General features: G+C 43.8%; 1 non-coding gene across 1 annotated transcript; it reads left to right on the top strand.

Moving 5' to 3' along the window:
* The first annotated feature begins 23,561 nt into the window (after positions 1 to 23,561).
* Trnas-cga (transfer RNA serine (anticodon CGA)) lies at positions 23,562 to 23,636 on the top strand. The gene has a single exon. It is a non-coding gene; the product is annotated as a tRNA-Ser (tRNA).
* The last annotated feature ends 538 nt before the right edge of the window (positions 23,637 to 24,174 follow it).

The following is a 24,174-nucleotide window of genomic DNA, read 5'->3' as shown; positions in this document are numbered from 1 at the left end:
CGACCTTTAATCTGTCTCGACCTCTATGAGCAAAGGCCTGATAAGCTGCTTCAATAATGTCGAAAATTTCTTCGACACATAAGCAGTACTTCACAGGCTCTTTTCTTGTTACCAACTACCTGGTCCCACGAATATTAATAACCTTGAATCGATTAATCTTCTGTACTGCTTCTGTGTTTTTCTCTAAGCTGATTGTGCTTCTTCAATTTCGTCCACTAGTTTATCATAACATTTCTATTGTCATAAAATTGTAGTGGTTTTCTCTTTTGTCGTGTTTTTCAATCTGTAACATCCTTCCCACAAATTCTTCTTTCCATCAACTTTCTTGACTTAGATCTGCGTACAAGCTGATCTGCCCGCACGTGCTTAACTCCTCGAACGTGTTGTTTGTTGTGTGCGAAAAGCGCCCAGCGGCGGGCTATTGTCTGCCGCTGCAGCGCTTCTCAGGCGGGGAGTTTTGGCGCCTGGAACTGTTCCCGGGCGTGTAATTCTTTCCTTGCCTCTAGCGCTTATTGCAGCGGTGCGTATCTGACACGCTTATGTGCTATTGTTGTGAGGGCAAGTGATTATCTAACAACTGAATACTTGACAATTCGAAGGGTTTCACAGTAGTAACGCTGTTGCAGGATTGAAAATTATTTATTGCCTATTTTTTCATAATGAGGAAGGGTTTTAGTGGTGGATCTAAAGGAAACACTGTTCCTTGAAGAATTTTTATTAGAAATGGCTCTTTGTGTGGTATAGCTCAAAGCATGGTATTGCACACAATCAAACATCGCACTCTTCACAATATACGAGCGTTTCTCTTCTTATGTTTTACCCGTTGTTATCCAGTATGCGGGAACACTCGGCATTTTCGTGTCGGCGCCTTCTTGTTTTCCCTATCTGGAATGTGTTTAGATGTATGATCAATATTCCAATAAATGCTGCATTGCACAGTACAAAAATTCTGTTTTTTTATTTCAATCAACACGCAGTTGCTCTTAATTTTAATGTTTGCCCTTAAATAAATTTACTGAAAACTAGTTATGTCTAGTTTAGTTACGACGCGTTCTTACTAGTTGAAACCAATTGATACTGATAGCCTTAGCTACAACGAGAATTTACTCCTGGTCAAAAGCGAAAAACAGTTAAAACAAGTTTTAACTAGGCAAAACTCGTTTTGGCGAAGTGGCTCAGTAAAAACCAATTTTAACTAGTAAGAACGCGTTCTAACTAAAAACGGGTTTTGACTGGAATATGCGCAAACCATCTAATAGCATGCTAGATTTTTTTTTTTTTGCTACTGCGACAGTACCTAAAGATGACTGCTTGGTGTAGCTGCTTTTCCAAACAGCAGTCCATACGAGCAACCGAGTTGTCTCTTATCTGCAGTTGCTCGTACTTCCGGTACTGGAGCTGTCCACGGCTCTTTCTAAAAAGAATGGCTCGATATAGTCATAGAGTCGATCCGCGCACGTCTGCCTTCATGCCCCGTAGCTAATTCGCTGCAAATGACAACATGTAGCTATAATCCTGCAGTCAAATAGTCTATGCAATGGCTAGAATTGCAAATTAATAAAATATCCAAAAATAGAAAAGAATGTAATAAAAAAGGTTCTATTATACCGTCTGCAACCGACGTAGACACAAAGAATTGTGTTGAATAATCCTTATTCAGGAGAGAACATCTCAAAACACGTGAGGTGGTCCTACTATATTCAGTTAAAATACAGACAAAAGTACCCTTATCAAACGCAGTAAAGTTATGCTGAGAGCATTACGAGAATGGTATCAAAAAACCCATACTAAATAGTCATTAAAGTTTCGCGATAACTAAGTCCATTTCATGATCACAGTCCATTAAACATTTACCAGCCCAAAACAGTTCAGAGTTCAACCTGGTGACTTACAAATTAGCACACGTGATGCAAAGAACAGTCACCTATAGCCTGTCTATTCTCAATCCCGTAAACCAAGTGGAAATAGTCAAAGAGTCCAACTCTTGACACTCCACTCCTTTTCACGTTCGTCAGACATCACCAAAAATACCCTGTGAGTGCGTTAGCGTCACTAGAACAAATGACAGGAGTTAGGAGTGGACCCTTATTCTATGACAGGGCACATGGATGTTTAGCTGTAAAAGTAGTTTAATTTCTCTTTTACTGTAAAAGACGTACACGAGTTTACATAAACTGTGACATGACAATTTCAGGAGAGCTTTCAATATAAAGCATTACGTTCTGCTCAGCAGAAATAACACTGAACACAACAATCTCAAATTTAAATAGAAGGTTCTCTACAAGATTTTTCTTACTTCTAGACTCTGTCTGACTTGATCAATATTACGACAAATCATCCGATTCCGGTTCTAAGTTCGGTACTATATAGGATGACAATCAAGTCTATGGAGGATGGTTAGTTTTTTGCGGCAAGATGAGCAAAAGATTTCTTAAGGTTGCTCGAGTTCACAGTGGACGCAAGCTGGTGATCCAACAATTTTACGCCTCTTCCAGCGGCATTTACCTTAGCTGTGACGTGCTGTCGGCTGCATGGCTGCTCTAGTCCTCTGAAAATTCTATAAAAAGCTAATCAAAATCATTACTGATTTTATCAGGTGAACCTGTCCTATGTTTCTCATTAGGCGAGAAAACATGCACTCCTCCCTAGTCTGGAAAATATGGCGATATCACGTGCATAGATGGAGCAGCCTGTATACTTCAATGAACCCTTAGTTCTCGTAATAACAATGAACTACGTGGCGCCGGCCGGGGTGGCAGAGCGGTTCTAGGCGCGACAGTCCAGAACTGCGCGACCGCTGCGGTCCAGGTTCGAATCCTGCCTCGGGCATGGGGATGTGTGTGATGTCCTTAGGTTAGTTAGGTTTAAGTAGTTCTAGGTTCTAGGGGACTGATGACCTCAGCAGTTAAGTCCCACAGTGCTCAGAGCCATGTGAACCTTATTTTAACTACATGGCTGTTTCGTTTCTCCGTTATTGGAGCTCAACGACTATTCACCTAATTTCTAGCTGAATGTGAGCCAATGTGATCGAAGTGTTCATACAAAAATTCCTCTTTTGGGGTCGTACAGAGCGTGATACTCCGTTTGCTACACCTGACGCTGGTTCAGAAGAGAGTCACCGAAGTTTTCGGTATTGTGTCTTTCGTAGCGAACTGTCCCCGACGTTTGTCCTCTCGTGTTTCACGTCACGGCTTTTTCAGACCAATGGGAGCGTTCCTTTCATCTTCTGGAAACTGTCCCTGCGAATCGCAAAGGGCCTACCTTTAAACTGCATCGCAACATCGCCCATTTTTCTCCTTCTGAATTTATTTCTGCCAATCGGACATCTTGTGCCCACTCCTGACGCCGAAAAGTTACACGTGTACATCACAAGCGTACCACATTCCTTTCACGTGATCAGCTGCGTCGCTGGCCTGTTTGTATACATCTGGAAATTCCCCAACACAGTTTTCTGAAGAATTTCTCCATGGCAACCAGTGCAGGGTCCTCGATATAACGCCCGGTGCGTTCGTTGCCCCTCTCGCCATAGGCCGCCAACCGCTTTTAGTAGCCTTCCGTTGTACGCGGGCCATGACGGTGCAACTTACGTCTGCCCCCAAAATAAAACTTCCTTCCAGCAGCTTTTTTTCGCCTTATGCTCATCATGCAGGACTTGCATTTGGTGTGCTAATACCATCGAATATATACTGTACATTTTGGTAGGCAAATCTGCTCACTATCGCTGAAGCATATCAGGTGACATAACCATCTGCTTGTTATGACATATAAGATCTCATGTAACGTGCGAAACTGACATTCATTCAAGCTGCCACCTTACACTACTGTTTAACACCTATACGAATGCATCAGTCACGTTACCTCAGGCAGGTCTGCCTTCCTCAAGAACTGGACGTAAAGTGTCCGGAACCGCTCCATTGAACTCTTCACCCAACAAGTCCCGGTCTGCACTCGACTCCAGCAGTGTTCCGCCCCACTGTCGAACTCTCATTGGCTGAAGGCCACCCCCATCAAAAATACATCACTCTCAAGCTCTTCAGGCATGATCTGGTTCAACATGACCACTTCCCTGTCTGAAATGATACGTTACAACAACGTTTAAGTAAAGAAATGTCATAAACATTCGGTTATACTCAGATCATTTACATTAAATATAAGTAGTAGTTGGTTCATAATAAGCCAGTTTTGTTGCTCAAGTTTGCTCACGATATATGACAACATATTATACTTAAGTATTCTTTAAACAACTATTTATGCCTTCTTCACAGAAGAGTCTTTTGGCACTCTTTTCAATTGCGGTGTCCGCTAACACATGCGACCTACCACATTTAAATTAGGACCATTCCTTAATTGCACTTGGAATGATTATTTAAATAAAGTTACTGGCAAAATAGTACTCTGTTCACTAAATAAAAAAACAAATGCAGCAATATGTATGGTAATGATGCTGTGTTCCTTTGCTGTGTAAATGTCGAGAATAGCATGTTCTGACAAACATTTGCACAATAAAAAAGATATAAAAGATTTGGTAAATTAATAAATAATATACATACAGATACGTAGCTTTAAGAGATGATGACAAAGTGCAATGGCATGATCTGCAATATCGTATATTGAAATGGCTTGAAGCATTCCGAAGTTGTTAATTCACAGGTTCATTGTGTAAATGTTTGTTCGCTGTGAAATATTAGTTTTAAGGATACTAAAATATTGTTGTGTCATTGGATGTGTATCATTTTTCCGAGATCGCTGATCTCCTCAGATTTACGTTAATACACTACTGGCCATAAAAATTGCTACAACCGCGAAATTTAACCGACAGGAAGAAGATGCTGTGATATTTAAATGATTAGCTTTTCAGAGCATTCACACAAGCTTGGCGCCGGTGGCGACACGTACAACGTGCTGACATGAGGAAAGTTTCCAACCGATTTCTCATACTCAAACAAGAGCTGACCGGCGTTGCCTGGTGAAACGTGGTTGTGATGCCTCGTGTAAGGAGGAGAAATGCGTACCATAACGTTTCCGACTTTGATAAAGGTCGGATTGTAGCCTATCGCGATTGCGGTTTATCGTATCGCGACATTGCTGCTCGCGTTGGTGGAGACCCAATGACTGTAAGCAGAATATGGAATCGGTGGGTTCAGGAGGGTAATACGGAACGCCGTGATGGATCCCAACGGCCTCGTATCACTAGCAGTCGAGATGACAGGCATCTTATCCGCGTGACTGTAAGGGGTCGTGCAGCCACGTCTCGATCCCTGAGCCAGCAGATGGAGACGTTTTCAAGACAACAACCATCTGCACGAACAGTTCGACGACGTTTGCAGCAGCATGGACTGTCAGCTCGGAGACCTTGGCTGCGGTTATCCTTGACGCTGCATCACAGACAGGAGCGCCATTTTTTCGGATGAATCCAGGTTCTGCTTACAGCATTATGATGGTCGCATCCGTGTTTGGCGACATCGTGGTGAACGCACATTGGAAGCGTGTATTCGTCATCGCCATACTGGCGTATCACCCGGCGTGATGGTATGGGGTGCCATTGGTTACACATCTCGGTCACCTCTTGTTCGCATTGAGGGCACTTTGAACAATGGACGTTACATTTCAGATGTGTTATGACCCGTGGCTCTACCCTTCATTCGATCCCTGCGAAACCCTACATTTCAGCAGGATAATGCACGACCACATGTTGCAGGTCCTGTACGGGCGTTTCTGGATACAGAAAATGTTCGACTGCTGCCCCGAACAGCACATTCTCCAGATCTCTCACCAGTTGGAAACGTCTGGTCAATGGTGGGCGAGCCGGCCGCTGTGACCGTGCGGTTCTGGCACTGCAGTCTGGAACTGCGGGGCTGCTACGGTCGCAGGTTCGACTCCTGCCTCGGGCATGGGTTAGTTAGGTTTAAGTAGTTCTAAGTTCTAGGGGACTTATGACCTAAGATGTTGAGTCCCATAGTGCTCAGAGCCATTTGAACCATTTTTTGAATGGTGGCCGAGCAACTGGCTCGTCACAATACGCCAGTCACTACTCTTGATGAACTGTGGTATCGTGTTGAAGCTGCATGGGCAGCTGTACCTGTACACACCATCCAAGCTCTGTTTGAGTCAATGCCCAGGCGTATCAAGGCCGTTATTACGGCCAGAGGTGGTTGTTCTCGGTACTGATTTCTCAGGATCTATGCACCCAAATTGCGTGAAAATGTAATCACATGTCAGTTCTAGTATAATATATTTGTCCAATGAATACCCGTTTATTATTTGTTCCTGGTGTAGCAATTTTTATGGCCAGTAGTGTATTTGATTGCAATTGTTGTAGAGTCTCATAGGGCTGTAAGAAGATGACGTTCAGTTTGTCTGAAAGCCCACCATTGCTGCAAGCACAGCCGGCCCTCTTGAGCGATCGACGCGTCGTCCCAATGTCCCGTGTCGGGATTCTCCTCGTTTCCGTCCAGACCTTTGTGCACACGCACCCGTGCCCGCCAGAAGCTGTCGCTGCCTCTGGAACAGCCGCGCCAGCGCTCAGCCGTACAACAAAGTCATCTCACCTCGTTCCAACAATGGGCGACCGATTAGCACGCCTAAGTGCGCGTAATGCTACACTACCGTTACGAAACTTAATCTTTCGCGAAGAAGCAGTATCACTCATGCACTGGAAAGGTCACTGCGGCTTAAGAGGACCGCTGCCACAGTTGATAAGGATGTCGGTCACTGGACCATCGACTACGCTTTTAGAGTTCACTTACAACCATTAGATCCATGTGTAAACACTGAACTTTTTTGGTGTTATCTCTAAACCACGTCGATAACGCGATTCCACGAATTTGACGATCACACTTTTATCTAATGTCTGAAAGCGAATACCCGCAAGGGGATTGTTGTCGGGCAAACATTGACTCTCTCTCTCTCTCCGCAGCTGAGTGTGAATCATACTGATAATGCGATACGTGGTATTTTCCAATCACGGCTGCATCTGGCGTCTAGATATGAATTCGTGGAAGAGGACTATTAGCAACAAATAATCCTGAGTTAATAACGAGCATCAAAACCGATTCAGGGATCAGTGAACACAGGGTTGTCGTAGCGAGATTGAACACTGAATCCCCAAATCCTCGAAAAATAAGCGAAAAATATACCTATTCAAAAAAGCAGATAAAAACTCACTTGACGCCTTCCTGAGAGACAATCTCCACTCATTCCAAATTAATAATGTAAGTGTACACCGACTGGTCCCGACTGTATACCAATTAGGTTCCTTTCGGAGTATGTTGATGAATTAGATCCATACTTAAACAATCATATACAACCGTTCGCTCGACGAAAGATCCGTACCCAAAGACTGGAAAGTTGCACAGGTCACACCAATATTAAAGAAAGGTAGTAGGAGTAATCCACTAAATTACAGGCCCATATCGTTAACGTCTATATGCAACAGGATTTTACAACATATGTTGTGTTCGAACATCATGAATTACCGCGAAGGAAACAGTCTGTTGACACACAGTCAACATAGGTTTAGAAAACATCGTTCCTGTGAAACACAACTAACTCTTTATTCACATGAAGTGTTGAGTGCTATTGACAAGGAATTTCAGATCGAGTCCGTATGTCTGGATCTCCGGAAGGCTTTTGACACTGTACCACACAAGCGGCTCGTAGTGAAATTGCTTGCTTATGGAATATCGTCTCAGTTATGTGACTGGATTTGCGATTTCCTGTCAGAGAGGTCACAGTTCGTAGTAAGTGACGGAAAGTCATCGAGTAAAACAGAAGTGACTTCTGGCGTTCCCCAAGGTAGTGTTATAGGCCTTTTGTTGTTCCTTATTGGAGACAATGTGAGCAGCCGTCTTCGGTTGTTTGCAGATGACGCTGTCGTTTATCGGCCAATAAAGTCATCAGAAAACCAAAACAAACTACAAAACAATTTAGAAAAGATATCAGAGTGGTGCGAAAAGTGGCAGTTGACCGTAAATAACGAAAAGTGTGAGGTCATCCACATGTGTGCTAAAAGGAACTCGTTAAACTTCGATTACACGATAAATCAGTCTTATCTAAAAGCCGAAAATTCAACTAAATACCCTGGTATTACAATTACGAACAACTTCAATTAGAAGGAACATACAGAAAATGTTGTGGGGAAAGCTAACCAAAGACTGCGTTTTATTGTCAGGACACTTAGAAAATGTAACAGACCTTCTAAGGACACTGCCTAAACTACGCTTGTCCGTCCTCTTTTAGAATACTGCTGCGCGGTATGGGAGCCTTACCAGATAGGACTGACGGAGTACATCGAAAAAGTTCAAAGAAAGGCAGCACGTTTTGTATTATCGCGAAATATGGGAGAAAGTGTTACAGAAATAAGACAGGATTTGGGCTGGACATCATTAAAAAAAAGGCGTTTTTCGTTGCGACGGAATCTTCTCACGAAATTTCAATCACCAACTTTCTCCTCCGAATGCGAAGATAGGTTGTTGACATCGACCTACATAGGGAGGAACGATCACCAAGATAAAATAAGGGAAATCAGACATCGTACAGAAAGATATACGTGTTCATTCTTTCCGCGCGCTATACGAGATTGGAATAATGAAGAATTGTGAAGGTGGTTCGATGAACCCTCTGCCAGGCACTTAAATGTGATTTGCAGAGTATCCCTGTAGGTGTAGACTGTGCGACTGCAGCCGTCTTGGCTGTTGTTTATCACACTCTGTTGGTATCGGTATGTCTGACAAGGAGATCTACTCGGCAGTCGCACTTTTGTAATTTTTTTATTTATACTGTATGTGACTTGGAGAATTCAAATATGTCCCCCCTCCCCACGCAGCCGATGAAACCCTGAAAACCACTCGAGACAATCGAATTTGACGTTTTCCGACTGTCTTTAATCCGCTGAACCTATGACGAATTTTCGATGGACTACGTGGTTGTACGATGGAATGCTTGCTTGCACTGAGGGGGTCTTGGGTACGCTTCCTGGCCGATGTAAATTTTGAGATCAAGATACTTGTTCTACGAGCGTTTCTGTGAAGCTTAAAATATGTAAAGATGCTCGAGACAGGTAATCGCCAGATCGCTGGTTCAAGTCTCATCATGGTCATTATTGTTTTTCTTTTTTCCCGCTTCAGTTGTAATATCTGTGTCATTTAAATATAAAATTCGTCAAATATATAGCAATAAATGCATATCTGTTGTTATATCAGAAAAATGCACGTGTTCTTATTTCTGTGCCGTGCTCACGTATCAGTGATTCTGTTATGATGAGTGAAGGTGGGTCAGTAAGCTGCTGCACGTGCAACAACATCAGCTGCCCTCACGTGGCTCCAGTTCGTACCTTGCGCGTGCACCCTGCTGTCTTGCTCCCCGCTCCCACAGCGCGCTATGCATGAGCCGCTGCGTACAGGGCGTCACGGGCACGACGGCACACCTACGCACTGTGCTGTTGAAGTGGCTCTGCAGTACACAGCACGTGGAAGTATGGAACAAACACACTGGAGATTGTATGAGCACTGTATTCACTTTTTTGGATGATATCACATAGCGCATATCAACCAAATAAAACTTTCACAAACATGATATAGTTCAAAATTCGAAGAGTAAATAGCTATTTCAAAGAGTAAGCATTTTGCCCTAATTCAAATATATTCAAATAATTCTTCAAATAAATACGCACTTTGTACTTCGTACTTTCTAAAGCAGCCTATGTTCTTCCTGAGAGCTGAAGCTACCTCGATACCAAATTTCATCGAAATCGAAATCGGTTGAGCGTGTTAGTTGTGACAACGTAACAGAGATGCCTTTGCGTTTATAGTATTAATATGGATAAAAGTTTCAGTGACGATATCTTTTTTCTTCATGATCCGATTTTATGAAATAAAGCCTGTACTGTACCCCAGACTATGCTCAAGTTACTTTAGACGACGCCATGAAAATGCGTCTAGTAGTTTCTGAGAAGCGTGTTGAAACGGGCGTAAAGACACGAAAGTTTTACGGATTTATTATTAGTATAGAAAGAATTAGATTAAATATTCCACACATAATTTCAGTTTTCATTGTAAATATAAATTATTCGTTATTGATCGTTTACAAAACACTGTAGATAATGATTGTTTAAAATAAAAAGCATTGCAAATCATTTTTTTCATCTTTATTTACCTTATAGTTCATATAAACGCACGTAGAACTTGGAACGTCGTTTAAACACTCCCCAACCCCCCCCCCCCCCCAGCTGGCACGTGACCATTCTGCCACAGAGCCATGTAGCTCGTAGAAAAATCTTCCTAGCTTTAATGGATTAAAGACTATCAGAAAACTTCACAGTCCATTTTCTTGAGAATGTTTGAGAGTTCCATCAACCTTCTGTGCTAGAATGATATTTCAGTTGTGATTTTCACGTACCACAAATACGTAAAAATGTTACAAAGATCTGATTGCCGTGAGGTCTTCTCGTGAGAGACATGTACAGCACGATGCTGCGAAACACCCTCAGTTTTTCGTCGGCCCAGCTGTGTGCTCAACATCAGACCCAACAGCACATCGAGCTGTTTCTGTAACAACAGGAAGCTATCTCATTTTACATCCCAAGGCCAGGGAACCTCCTAGCCTTGGGTCAGCTTTTGCTGCGTGATCTTGTGAGTTAGCCCATTATCAAAATACTGAAACATTCTGGCTTAGTTATCCTGCGTCGCTAACGACAACTATGTACACTCCTCGAAATGGAAAAAAGAACACATTGACACCGGTGTGTCAGACCCACCATACTTGCTCCGGACACTGCGAGAGGGCTGTACAAGCAATGATCACACGCACGGCACAGCCGACACACCAGGAACCGCGGTGTTGGCCGTCGAATGGCGCCAGCTGCGCAGCATTTGTGCACCGCCGCCGTCAGTGTCAGCCAGTTTGCCGTGGCATACGGAGCTCCATCGTAGTCTTTAACACTGGTAGCATGCCGCGACAGCGTGGACGTGAACCGTATGTGCAGTTGACGGACTTTGAGCGAGGGCGTATAGTGGGCATGCGGGAGGCCGGGTGGACGTACCGCCGAATTGCTCAACATGTGGGGCGTGAGGTCTCCACAGTACATCGATGTTGTCGCCAGTGGTCGGCGGAAGGTGCACGTGCCCGTCGACCTGGGACCGGACCGCAGCGACGCACGGATGCACGCCAAAACCGTAGGATCCTACGCAGTGCCGTAGGGGACCGCACCGCCACTTCCCAGCAAATTAGGGACACTGTTGCTCCTGGGGTATCGGCGAGGACCATTCGCAACAGTCTCCATGAAGCTGGGCTACGGTCCCGCACACCGTTAGGCCGTCTTCCGCTCACGCCCCAACATCGTGCAGCCCACCTCCAGTGGTGTCGCGACAGGCGTGAATGGAGGGACGAATGGAGACGTGTCGTCTTCAGCGATGAGAGTCGCTTCTGCCTTGGTGCCAATGATGGTCGTATGCGTGTTTGGCGCCGTGCAGGTGAGCGCCACAATCAGGACTGCATACGACCGAGGCACACAGGGCCAACACCCGGCATCATGGTGTGGGGAGCGATCTCCTACACTGGCCGTACACCTCTGGTGATCGTCGAGGGGACACTGAATAGTGCACGGCACATGCAAACCGTCATCGAACCCATCGTTCTACCATTTCTAGACCTGCAAGGGAACTTGCTGTTCCAACAGGACAATGCAAGTCCGCATGTATCCCGTGCCACCCAACGTGCTCTAGAAGGTGTAAGTCAACTACCCTGGCCATCAAGATCTCCGGATCTGTCCCCCATTGAGCATGTTTGGGACTGGATGAAGCGTCGTCTCACGCGGTCTGCACGTCCAGCACGAACGCTGGTCCAACTGATGCGCCAGGTGGAAATGGCATGGCAAGCCGTTCCACAGGACTACATCCAGCATCTCTACGATCGTCTCCATGGGAGAATAGCAGCCTACATTGCTGCGAAAGGTGGATATATACTGCAATAGTGCCGACATTGTGCATGCTCTGTTGCCTGTGTCCATGTGCCTGTGGTTCTGTCAGTGTGATCATGTGATGTATCTGACCCCAGGAATGTGTCAACGAAGTTTCCCCTTCCTGGGACAATGAATTCACGGTGTTCTTATTTCAATTTCCAGGAGTGTACTTCGCGGGGATGCTCACATAGCATACACTACGATGCACGGTGGAAGAGTAATTCAGATAAAATAACGAGTTTACTGCTGGCAATCACAATTTATTTTATTCCCAGAATGAGTTTCAGAATCGATCGTAGATATGGTGCTCGAGCAGCCGAAGGCAGCAAATCGACTGTCTGAAGAGCAAGTTCGATTACAACACCAGTATATATGAGAGCGTTATCCTGTTGGGAAACAAACCCTGGAATGCTATTCATTAATGGCAGCAAAATAGGTCAAATCACTAGATTGACACACAAATTTGGGCAAGCAGAAGAATGCTCCTGCTATCATTTGAAATCGCATCCCAGACCATAACTCCAAATGTAGGTCCAGTGTGTGTAGCAAACAGACAGCTTGGTTGCTGGCTGTTGTGTGCATAGTTTGCGTGTAGTCAGCGCGTACACAACTTTCGCACTACGAGATGGCGCTACCATAAAGACGGACCAAATTCTGCTTCCGCCGATCCGCGTATTAATATGTAACGCAGCCAATGAGATTACTGCTAACGTGGAACCTTTTCTCCTCGCGGATCACACTCGCGCAGTGATACCTGAACGCGCGAGGTATTATAACGAGTGTACAGACCTCCGATTAGTCAGTCTGCATTTGTCAAGTTTCAGTCTGCGCCTAGTAAGATTACCATATTCCTGTACATAGTCATGAAGATAAATGAACAGACACTTTGTCAAGTATCAGAGATATGTGAGAATAAGATTAACGTACCAAGACCAAAGGAACTTCAGATTGTCAATTGTAAATAGCATCCAGCACCAAGTTAAGTTATTTTTATGCTTGTTATTATTTTAATAAATGTGCGTGAAAATTAATCAAGTCCTGTTTAAAGTTGGTCACCGTCAATCTGCTACTCTAAGCGTGCAAGAGGCATTTCTATCGTCTGACCTAACGGCAGAAGATAAACACGCCACCATAAGACCACGAGACATATTGCTGATACTCGCCTACTTCGTTAGAGCGACAAGTCAAATAACCTGATGCTGTGTGTACCGAAGTCCTTACAGAACGCACACCACACTGGCCCTCAACTGGCGTCCTCCTAAATAACACATGGCCATCGGTGGCACCGAAACAGAACAAACTTTCAGCAGAAAACACAAGACCTCCACCCTGCCCTCCAAAGGGCTCTCACTTGACACCAGTGAAGACGCTGGCGGCAGTGGTTTGGGGTCAGTGGAACGCCCGCTACAAGGCGTCTGGCTCGGAGCTGTGTTTGAAGTAACCGATGTGTGACACTTCGCTGTGTCACTGCTGCAGATGTGGTACGATGCGCCATAAGGCGGTCTTCTTCTCGGTAGCGCCATATGGCCGTACGGAGTCCAGTCTTCTTGCGACCGTGCCTTTTCGTGATAGTGGCTGCCAGCAGTCATGTACAGTGGCAACATTCCGGCCAAGTCTATCTGCAATATCGCAGCAGGAGCATCCAGTTTCTCGCAGCCGTATTACACGACCTCGTTGGCACTCAGTGAGATATTGATTATGGCGTCTTTGTTGCCTCAAAGACATTCTTGATGAACATAAGCTCACCTTGCCCAATCGCAAAGGTAACTGACTCTCATGACCGTTACAGCGCCTGTTTAAAGCAAAGCTGATTTGGATCCTCATAGTGAAAATACTAGCGCCACTCTTATGCGACCTAAAAAGACACCACCTTGTACAAGCACGCCTACCAACTTTCTTGTGTGTCGGACATCTCATTCTTACTGTTGTGATCTTTTTCCCGTCAGTGTATACTGGCTGTGGTCACAAAAATAAGGAACCTTATATTGTCGCAAGCATTTACTGAAAAGAAAGATTGAACTGTTGGCAGATGAAGTCTACCCCTCGGTGTACAATGGCTTACTGACGTACAAGTATTTTCGCTGCTTGAGCCACGGTAACGTACTTCAAAGATTCATGGATTGTGTGGGAGAAATCAGTCTATTTTTACTAAATCACGGAAAAAGTATGCAGTTTTCACAGTTAATGGATGTTACGTGCTTACAAAATTGATGTTTTTTTCGTGCATGTGTCACCATTTCAGTTAGCTGAACGTAAAGCTCCAAATCACAAACAGAACAGTTACTATTATCATATACCTTATTCTTGCTTTTGTGGGTAAACTGCAAGTTTCCAAAAACTACAAGTATTTACCTAATTGGAAAAAATAACTGCCAGCAATTTGGAATTGCACGAAAAGCCAGAATAAGAAAATGTCACTGAGGAGTTTCTTTGGTAATACATTCTTCAATAGAAGAATTTTCATCAAGTTCCTCTCAGTTCAGAAGGTTGTCGGAAACACTAAAAGTTGTTGTGTATCCAGATGTGACTTCAGCGGATAAACTGAACTTTGGACGGATGACCTAAGCAATTTAGTGCCTTAGGAATTCACACACAACTCTAAATTTGATTGATTGTAAACTGAAGAAACTGAAATGCAGCTGACTGATTACCAGTCCATTTCATACAAACTCAAAAATTTATCTCCGGCTGCTGTGGCCGAGTGGTTCTAGGCGCTACAGTCTGGAACCGCGCTGCTGCTACTGTCGCAGGTTCGAATCCTGCCTCGAGCATGGATGTATGTGATGTCCTTAGGTTAGTAAGGTTTAAGTAGTTCTAAGTCTAGGGGATTGATGATCTCAGATGTTAAGTCCCATAGTGCTTAGAGCCATTTGAACGATTCAAAAATTTATCGAAACAGTAAAAGAACTGGATAAAACGAATTAGAAAGACTATCAGGAAATATGAGCAAAAATATCGATTTTAAAATTACGGAATAGTGGAATCCAATTCTAGACACATACAGCTGTCTAAAGAAGCTGTTGTTTGCTATTCTGATGCTATTACAATCTATCTATGCCTGTGAGTCATTATTTTCTGAAATGAATAACATTACAGACTCGCTAAGAAACCATTTGTCAGACGACTCGAATTAAGCTTGCATTCTGATAACAGCTGCACATTATATAAGTTATTTGGAAACGGATTTAGCAACAGAAAAAATTTCGGCTGATGGTAGGACTTCATCGTTACCCTGAAGATTCCACAGCATTGTGCATACTATAGTGAAATTTCATACACCTAGCGAACGGCACTAATAGGGAAAGCCTAGAAGCATTTGAACACTACTGGAGCATTCTAGAAGCATGGTCCTAAATTCAACCGCCATAAGACACCAACCTAGGAAGACTCCGAATCCCTTGTTGGACGAGTTCAAGACAGACAATGTGGCTACTGACAGATGTCGCAGGGAGATACACAATGTCAAGATACAAAGAGAAGTTAACTTAGACTTTGACCATTACCTCTCCCTAGTAAAGAACAATCTACAACCACTGAAGAAATCACCTAACATTACAAAGAACTCTAAGATACCGAAGTTCAACAACTTACAACTGAATAAAGAACACACAACCCTACGGAAACACGCAGAAGAAATGGTGGCCCAGGCTACAAAAAGCTCTGCGTGACACCGCATAAGAAACCATCCTTGCCTCATCCAACAAAGGCAAGTGTCACTGGGTGCCAGGTTATAGAGAAAAGGTGCAGAGCCTGGGTCAAGTGGAACCAGCATAGGGGTTAGCTCAGTTACCAGACCTTTCTAACACAAAGAAAAATACATTGAATAACCAAGGAAAATGGTACACCTGACTAATATTGTGTAGGGCCCCCACTAGCACATAGAGGTGCCGCAATAAAATGGTTCAAATGGCTCTGAGCACTATGGGACTTAACATCTATGGTCATCAGTCCCCTAGAACTTAGAGCTACTTAAACCTAACTAACCTAAGGACATCACACAACACCCAGCCATCATGAGGCAGAGAAAATCCCTGACCCCACTGGGAATCGAACCCGGGCGTGGGAAGCGAGAACGCTACCGCACGACCACGAGATGGTGCCGCAATACTACGTGGCATGTACTCGACTAATGTCTGAAATAATGCTGGAGGGAACTGAAACCATGAATCCTACAGAGATGTCCATAAATCCATAATAGTACGAGGGGGGTGGAGACCTCTTCTGAACAGCACGTTGCAAGGAATCCCAGATATGCTCAATAATGTTCATGTCTGGGGAGTTTGGTGGCCAGAGGAAGCGTTTAAACTCAGAAGAGTGTTCCTGGAGCCACTCTGTAGCAATTCTGGACGTGTGGAGTGTCTCATTGTCCTGCCGGAATTGCCCAAATCCGTCAGAATACATAATAGACATGCATGGATGCAGGTGATCAAACAGCATGCTTACGTACGTGTCACCTTTCAGAGTCGTATCAAGACGTATCAGGGGTCCCATATCACTCCAATTGCAGACGGCCCACACCATTGCAGAGCCTCCTTCAGCTTGAACAGTCCTCTGCAGACATGCAGGGTCCTTTGGATTCATGAGGTTGTCTCCATACCTGTACACGTCCACCTGCCCTACACAATTTGAAATGAGACTCATCCGACCAGGCAACATGTTTCCAGTCATCAACAGACCAATGTCAGTGTTGAGGGGTCCAGGTGAGGCATACAGTTTTTTGTCATGCAGTTATCAAGGGTACACAACTGGGCCTTCGGCTCCGAAAGCCCATATAGATGATGCTTCGTTGAATGGTTCGCACTTGTTGATGGCCCGGCTTGGAAATCTGAAGCAATTTGTGGAAGGGTTGTTTTTCTGTTATGTTGAACGGTTCTTGTCAGTCATCGTTGGTCTCGTTTATGCAGGATTTTTTTCCAGCCGCAGCGATGTCGGGGATCTGAGGTTCAACTGGATTCCTCGTGAAATGGTCGTACGAGAAAATCCCATTTCATCAATGCCTCAGAGAAGCCGTATCCCATCGCTCGTGCGCCGACTGTAACACCACGTTCAAACTCACTTAAATCTTGATAAACTGCCATTGCAACAGCAGTAACCGATCTAACAAATGCTCCAGAAACTTGTTGTCGTATATAGTCGTTGCCGATCACAGCGCCGTATTCTGCCTGTTTACATATCTCTGTATTCGAAAATGTATGCCTACACCAGTTTCTTTGGCGCTTCATTGTAACTGTGTACACTATCCACAATACGAAGAGTAACTACACCAGGTTCCTGACAACAAGCAGAGGAGGACTTCAAGAACAACAACTCTACAAAGCTCCACAGGAGACTCAAGAATTAGACCACGGCGTACACGGCACCTACTCTTTAGCTTCGCAGACTTTCAGTTAAACAATGAGAAATACACCAACACCCTTGCAGGGTATTTCCAAAAGTTCCTCAATGTAGAGAAACCTAAAGAGAGATTTACTTTCCATGAGGTCTCTTCTAGAAATCCATATCATCGACCAGGGAAGAAATAACGCAGGTTATCAAGAGTCTCAAGAACAACAAGGCCTCATGTGAAAACGGCGTAGTACCGGAGATGTGGAAACATACAGATGAACAATCTATACAGAACATCCTCAGCTGTGATCTATCCTCTACAGAAGAAAGGTTAGTAAGACTGACCTCGACAACTACAGAGGCGTATCTCTGATATTTGTTATCTAAAAGTTTTTCCTTACAGCCCTGCTAACTATAGTCACCAACCTATTTGACTCCCAGCTTGAGTATCAGGCTGGCTTTCGAGCTAGCACAAAGCAAATACAAAACCTCATGACCATCTGTAGACACCGGAGACATGGTGGACATCCCTGGGTAGTCATCCTGGCGAACTTTCAAAAGCCATTCGATTCAAGTGAGAGACTCCTCCCTATGAGAAGACAACCAGAGTAGACTCTGAGGAACATCGCCTCCAAAGTCAAATTTAGAGGTGAAATCTCTGAGAGTTTCACCAGTGAAACAGGAGTTAGACCAGATGATGGCCTTTCGTGTATACTCTTGAGAAAGATTTTGGGGGATGGACTTTAATACTACCACTGGGAACTGGAATGAAGATTGTGTAAAGAAAAATAATCTCGCGGCATCCTGCCTAGGTTTTGCAGATGACATGGTCTTGTAACCCAACAATATAGAGAATGCTATTTGTCAAGCACAGAGTCTCAACAATGAAGCAACTAAGACCGGTCTGAAGGTCAGTATATAAGAAATTGAGTTCATTACTCATCTAAAGGGAACCCCATATGCAGTTCCACTAGAGGCACCACCATTCACAAGATCCCTGCAGTCATATATTTAGTAGAGTGGATTTCAGCCAATGAAAGTGAGAACTTGCAATATATACGAGGTGTGCCAAGTTGAAGAGGGTCTAGCACTCTTGTAACAGTATTTACATCTCCAAATACCTTTGCGATAACCTTAGGCTCAAACGTTACAACTCAGCGGTAAGGCCTTTAGTATTGTACCCCTCTGAATACCTCTTCAAGAACAGGAATGGCCACTGAGCAAGCTAGAGCGCAAAGAACAGAAAATCCCAAGGAGGAGTCTAGGGTCAATAGGAGGATCGCATCTATACTATCGGATACAGCAGCGAGCTGTACTATTTCTAAGAAAACATAATAACGCCTATGAAGAAAAGGTTATACACCTTCTAAGGACATTTGACTCGCATGAACCCCCGCAGACTCAAGAATAGGGTCTTCACCATGACAGGTACAGGGAGAGGTTCCAAGAACAAGTAGATCACCGCAGCGAAATCAGACCTGGAGCAACTTGAAATTCCATTAGGAACCATACAGAACCGGTTCATATTCCGGCAGATCACTCTACAAGAGGTATTTACGGTGCCCCTTACCAGCAAAAAAGCAGAGGGACCAACAGACTGAAGGGAACAGAGGAGAGGACGCTTGCTCCCAGCCTTCTGGGTTAAGAAGAAAGAAAAGACCCTTGCAAAAGCCAAAACAAGTCCTGTGATCATAAGAAGGCCGAGACTGAGAAAAAGAACAGGTAGAAGGAGAACAAGAAGAAGGAAGGAGAAGAAGCTGTATAAAAGATATGTTTCTGGTTGCAATTTTAAAGTATTTCCATTTTTTTCATTAATCAATACAGCCGAATTCCAATGCACTATCAAATCTTAAACAATGCATCCATTCGTGCACTATCATTGTTTAAACAAGTACAAAACAAGCACGAACAAAAGAGTAATATATTTGTATCAAAAATTAGTTCTACAATTAGTTTGATGGCATGTCATGCCGCATTAAACATATATTTGGAGAAAAACGTCACGTAGATATAGAAAGGTTTGCCATCCCTGCTCTAGACAAACTGGAATATCGGAACATCTGACTTCATACTCAATGATATATGGTGACCAGTTTTGAGTCTTTTCTGTTCACTGTCAGCTTTCTCTAGGATGCAGCTCAGTGTTTACCATGCCAATAAATAAGATGATTTAACTTAATTTACATGTAACAAATCAGTGATCGTTGGCTTCGTCTGTAACTTCTGCTGTCTTCAGTGTTAACGGCTGGTTAACGTTGCAGAGGCCGCAAAGGAGGTGGCATCAGGCGCCTTTTTACACATTCAGCCACTCCACCTAGTCATGTACTGCGTCGGGACTGTACACTGCTGGTGTGCCTTCCCACGTAATCCTGAGATTTCCTCTTTCTTGTTGAAGTTGTTGTCTTGCTCGTACATCACCTCAGAACAAAGGGATATGATAATTCCTTCCATAGAACTTGAACTATGATGAATTTTATACAGGGTGTTTCAAAAGGATTTAACCTATTTCAAAAGCTTGGCAGCCGAGATTGAAGTTAGAACATTGGGGTGAATTTTAATTTAGGCATAGGTTTACAAAGCTTTTATTTTCGAGTCATCCATCTGGTCTTACAAAGTTACATCTTTTACATGCATGCATGAATGTTCTTGTTGTAACTTGTGCAGTTACATTCTGGATGAAAGTTTTCATTTCTCTTCGACAAATCATCGGTGTGCCCCCCCCCCCCCCTCCCTCCTCTCCACACACACGACAAACTTCCAGACGACAGTCAGTGTCGTACTCTTGCACCTGCAGTTACTGCAGTCACTGCTGTGCTGTGCAACGTCGCATTTAGCTTAAAGTAGTCGGAATGGCAGACGCGTAGACGGATTTCCTCGCAAAAGAAAGTTACATACCGCGAAATCAGGCAACGTCGGAGGCAGTGGTGGGATGTGGGTCTGTACACATCCCTTGTTGAGGCGGCGCATTGTTAAGAAACACTTTTATATGCTGTTGCCAGTGTTGTGGTGCTCCATACGGTTGATAAATGTTTTTTTGTGATTTTTCCCACAGTCGTAGAGAAAGTCAGATCTCCTAGTTAATCAGGTACGTTATTCCTGTAACCGTCTTTTCCCTAGTAACGAATGGGTCGTACATCTTTTATCGGGAAACGGCACAAAACACACGAAGCTTTAAAGAGTCTCTTCTGCTCGCCTACTGTATATCCCTGCTGTTTTCCTTTTATTTTGATATTATTGCCATATGACCATTGAAAACATGGGGGTTTTCAATAGCCAGGTGGTAATGCTCCAGACGTGCGGGTTTTACAATTTACGTACCTGATGATCTAAAGGTGGTAATATAACTTTCCTGAAACTAGTAAACAGGATATCTATCACTTGGGTTCTTTGCAATAAAAATATTTTGGAAGCCTTATTAGATTGTTATGGAGATTTTTCTCTTTCTACCAATGTCAGGTAATTAAAGTAATTAGAATTATGTGTGTGGTTCAAATACGTACATCTTCCAGGCATCTCATTAAGCAGCTCAAAATATTAAACATAGACTTGTGTGCATTTATTAACTTATCAATAGCATTATCAACAATCCATCTGAGTTCAGGAGCAACAGACATAGTCGCAAGTACAACATTGGAAGAAAAAATGATATGCATTAGCCTTTAATGAATCTAAATTTGGCACAGAAAGGGGCGAAATATGCAGGTATAAAACTTTTTTTACGATACTCCGATAGAAATAAAATGTCTGATAGATAAAAGAAGTGTTTTTAATTGTGTATTAAATATGTTACTCGTTAACAATTTCTATACCTTACAGGAATTCTTTAATAGAAATAGTCATTTTAAGAAAAATCCTGTTGATAGCGAACACATAGCCAGATAAATATTTTTCATTTCTATGTACATATATAAAAATGTAATTATGTGTATGTCTGTGTATTTTTCACATCTCTTAAGCCACTGGGTGTATTTCAAAGAAAAATGATTAACATGGTACTTAGAACATGGGAAGAAGTACTGTGGAGTTAAGAAGCATCTATCTCACAAGGCGCTGGGTATGGGATGAGAAGGACTGGTAATGTCTGACATCTAGGCTGTTCTGTATGACATTCATGTTACGTAGGTGCCATCATAATGCATTCTAGGGGATATACAAGCAGATGAGCATGACTGAGCACAGAGAGAGGGGAGGCAAAGATGGTCAGAGAGGTGAAGGAGAAGTGGGAGGTGGAGAATGCTGGTGGAATATGGAGAGGGACAGGTGGCATCTAATGTCGTCCAAAGAGCAGGAGTTAAAGGCTAGTATATACACAGGTTGTCAGTGTAGACGCTTTTACAGGTGACTGTGTACTGAACGACAAGACGGAATTTACTGCATTTACAGACTAACAGTTATAGTTATTATGAGTAGAATCTTTATGGTTGGTTAGTATTTTCAAAAACGTGTGGCAAGAGATTGCCATTAACGTTTATTTTCCTCTGGGTAGCATGTCATGTGTTGAAGTGTGGATGTATAGATGCGAAATGGTTAGTCTTTACTGACAGGTATAGCCTACTTAGTGGTGCAGTTACAACCATGCAGAAAACATCAAGTGATGTGTTTGCGTAAGACTGTTAAATGTGGAAAAAAACTAACACACTGAAGTGGGTACATACTAAGATACCAATGATCGCAATATGTCCACTTATACTCATAACAGCGTGCACAGTTGGATGTGTGTGTATATGTATGAACGTATGTTCCAAAATGCTTGTTAAACCAATGGATCAATTTCAGCCAAATTTAGTACACATACTACATACACATACTGCGAAGAAGTACTGTGGGGTTAAGTATCACTTAGCTTCCATGAGGGTGCACATTGTAGTGATAAAGTGTTAATAGTGGCTGACACTTACGGTGCCGGACATGACTGGAATACTGTGCAGCTAAAATCAGACTCGATTTCAGGGTCTATAAGTGTGCATGGATATGACTGAGCAGAGCAGAGTGAGAGGGGAGGAGGAGATGGTTAGACAGAGACGAGGTAGGAGGAGGTGGACAGGTAGGGGCTGGAAGGAGATGGAGAGAGAGAGAGAGAGAGAGAGAGAGAGAGAGAAAGAGGAGAAGGACATAAGGAGAGAGCAGAGAGAGAGGAAAGGTGGAGGTGGATGGAGTGTGGTGAGGAGTTTCTACACCACAATGTTTATCGTATAAATGATATGTGGAACAAGTAACTACTAAGTAGCCAGCAGAGTATTAATAACTTTATCTCTTCCATTTCTGGTGTTGTTGGGAATTGCAAAGGAGTTGCAAACAGACGCTGATTTTCTCGGTAAAAGCATCCAGTCGAAATCACAAGTCCGTAGCTAGTGGTCTTGTGGTTGCGTTCCCGCTTCCCGAGCACGGGGTCCCGGGTTCGATTTCCGGCGGGGTTAGGGATTTTCTCCTGCCTCGAGATGACTGGGTGGTTCGTGTTGTCCTCTTCATTTCATCGTCATTCATGAAGGAAACTAGATTGGTCTAAGAAAAGGTTGGGAATTTGTACGGGCTCTGATAACAACGCAGTTGAGCGCCCCGCAATCCAAGCAAGTAGAAAGTGTTGGGAGATTCTTCGTCTCTGAACTTCATATTCTTTAGTCAACAAAAGAGGAACTCAACAAGTACATTTTTTTAATTTTAGCAATTTTTGAATCATTTCCTGTTGTTTCTATGTCCCATCGCAGTTTCTGTTGCGATTTCGCTCACAGTGTCGTGTCGTGCCTGTCTTGTGAAATGTAGTCATCAGTTACCTTCTTCCAGAATGAGATTTTCACTCTGCAGCGGAGTGAAAATCTCATTCTGGAAACATCCCCCAGGCTGTGGCTAAGCCATGTCTCCGCAGTATCCTTTCTTTCAGGAGTGCTAGTTCTGCAAGTTTCGCAGAAGAGCTTCTGTAAAGTTTGGAAGGTAGGAGACGGATACTGGCAGAAGTAAAGCTGTGGGTACCGGACGTGAGTCGTGCTTCGGTAGCTCAGTTGGTAGAGCACTTGCCCGCGAAAGGCAAAGGTCCCGAGTTCGAGTCTCGGTCGGGCACACAGTTTTAATCTGCCAGGAAGTTTCATATCAGCGCACACTCCGCTGCAGAGTGAAAATCTCATTCTGGAAACATCCCCCAGGCTGTGGCTAAGCCATGTCTCCGCAGTATCCTTTCTTTCCGGAGTGCTAGTTCTGCAAGTTTCGCAGAAGAGCTTCTGTAAAGTTTGGAAGGTAGGAGACGGATACTGGCAGAAGTAAAGCTGTGGGTACCGGACGTGAGTCGTGCTTCGGTGGCTCAGTTGGTAGAGCACTTGCCCGCGAAAGGCAAAGGTCCCGAGTTCGAGTCTCGGTCGGGCACACAGTTTTAATCTGCCAGGAAGTTTCAGTTACCTTCTTGTTGCAAAACAATGCTTCAAATGGCTCTGAGCACTATGGGACTTGACGCCTGAGGTCATCAGTCCCCTAGAGCTTAGAACTACTTAAACCTAACTAACCTAGGAAGGCAGGATTCGAACCTGCGACCGTAGCGGCAGCGCGGTTTCGGACTGAAGCGCCTAGAGCCGCTCAGCCACACCGGCCGGCGTCCTTGTTGCACATCATCAAGGCAGTTCAAGAGCTTCCAGTACGAAGCTCGTATGAGATGCTCGTCTTGACCTCGTTTAACCATTTCACCCATCTCCTTACACTGCTAGAGACTATGCACACATTTCTATATGGAAGTCGCAGTCTGAGATGAATTTCGGCACCAGATATTTCCTGTTTAACGAAGTGTTTAGTGTCAGAACGCTATCGAAACTAAACATCGGTGTCATTCGCTTTGTAACTATAGCGCGTGGTCATTTGGTAGATTTACGATGATGCAGCTGTTTATATTACACTACTGGCTATTAAAATTG

This window comes from Schistocerca gregaria, chromosome 7 (genome assembly GCF_023897955.1).
Source record: "Schistocerca gregaria isolate iqSchGreg1 chromosome 7, iqSchGreg1.2, whole genome shotgun sequence".
NCBI classification, from domain to species: domain Eukaryota; kingdom Metazoa; phylum Arthropoda; class Insecta; order Orthoptera; family Acrididae; genus Schistocerca; species Schistocerca gregaria.
This window is presented reverse-complemented; position numbering and strand designations above follow the sequence as displayed.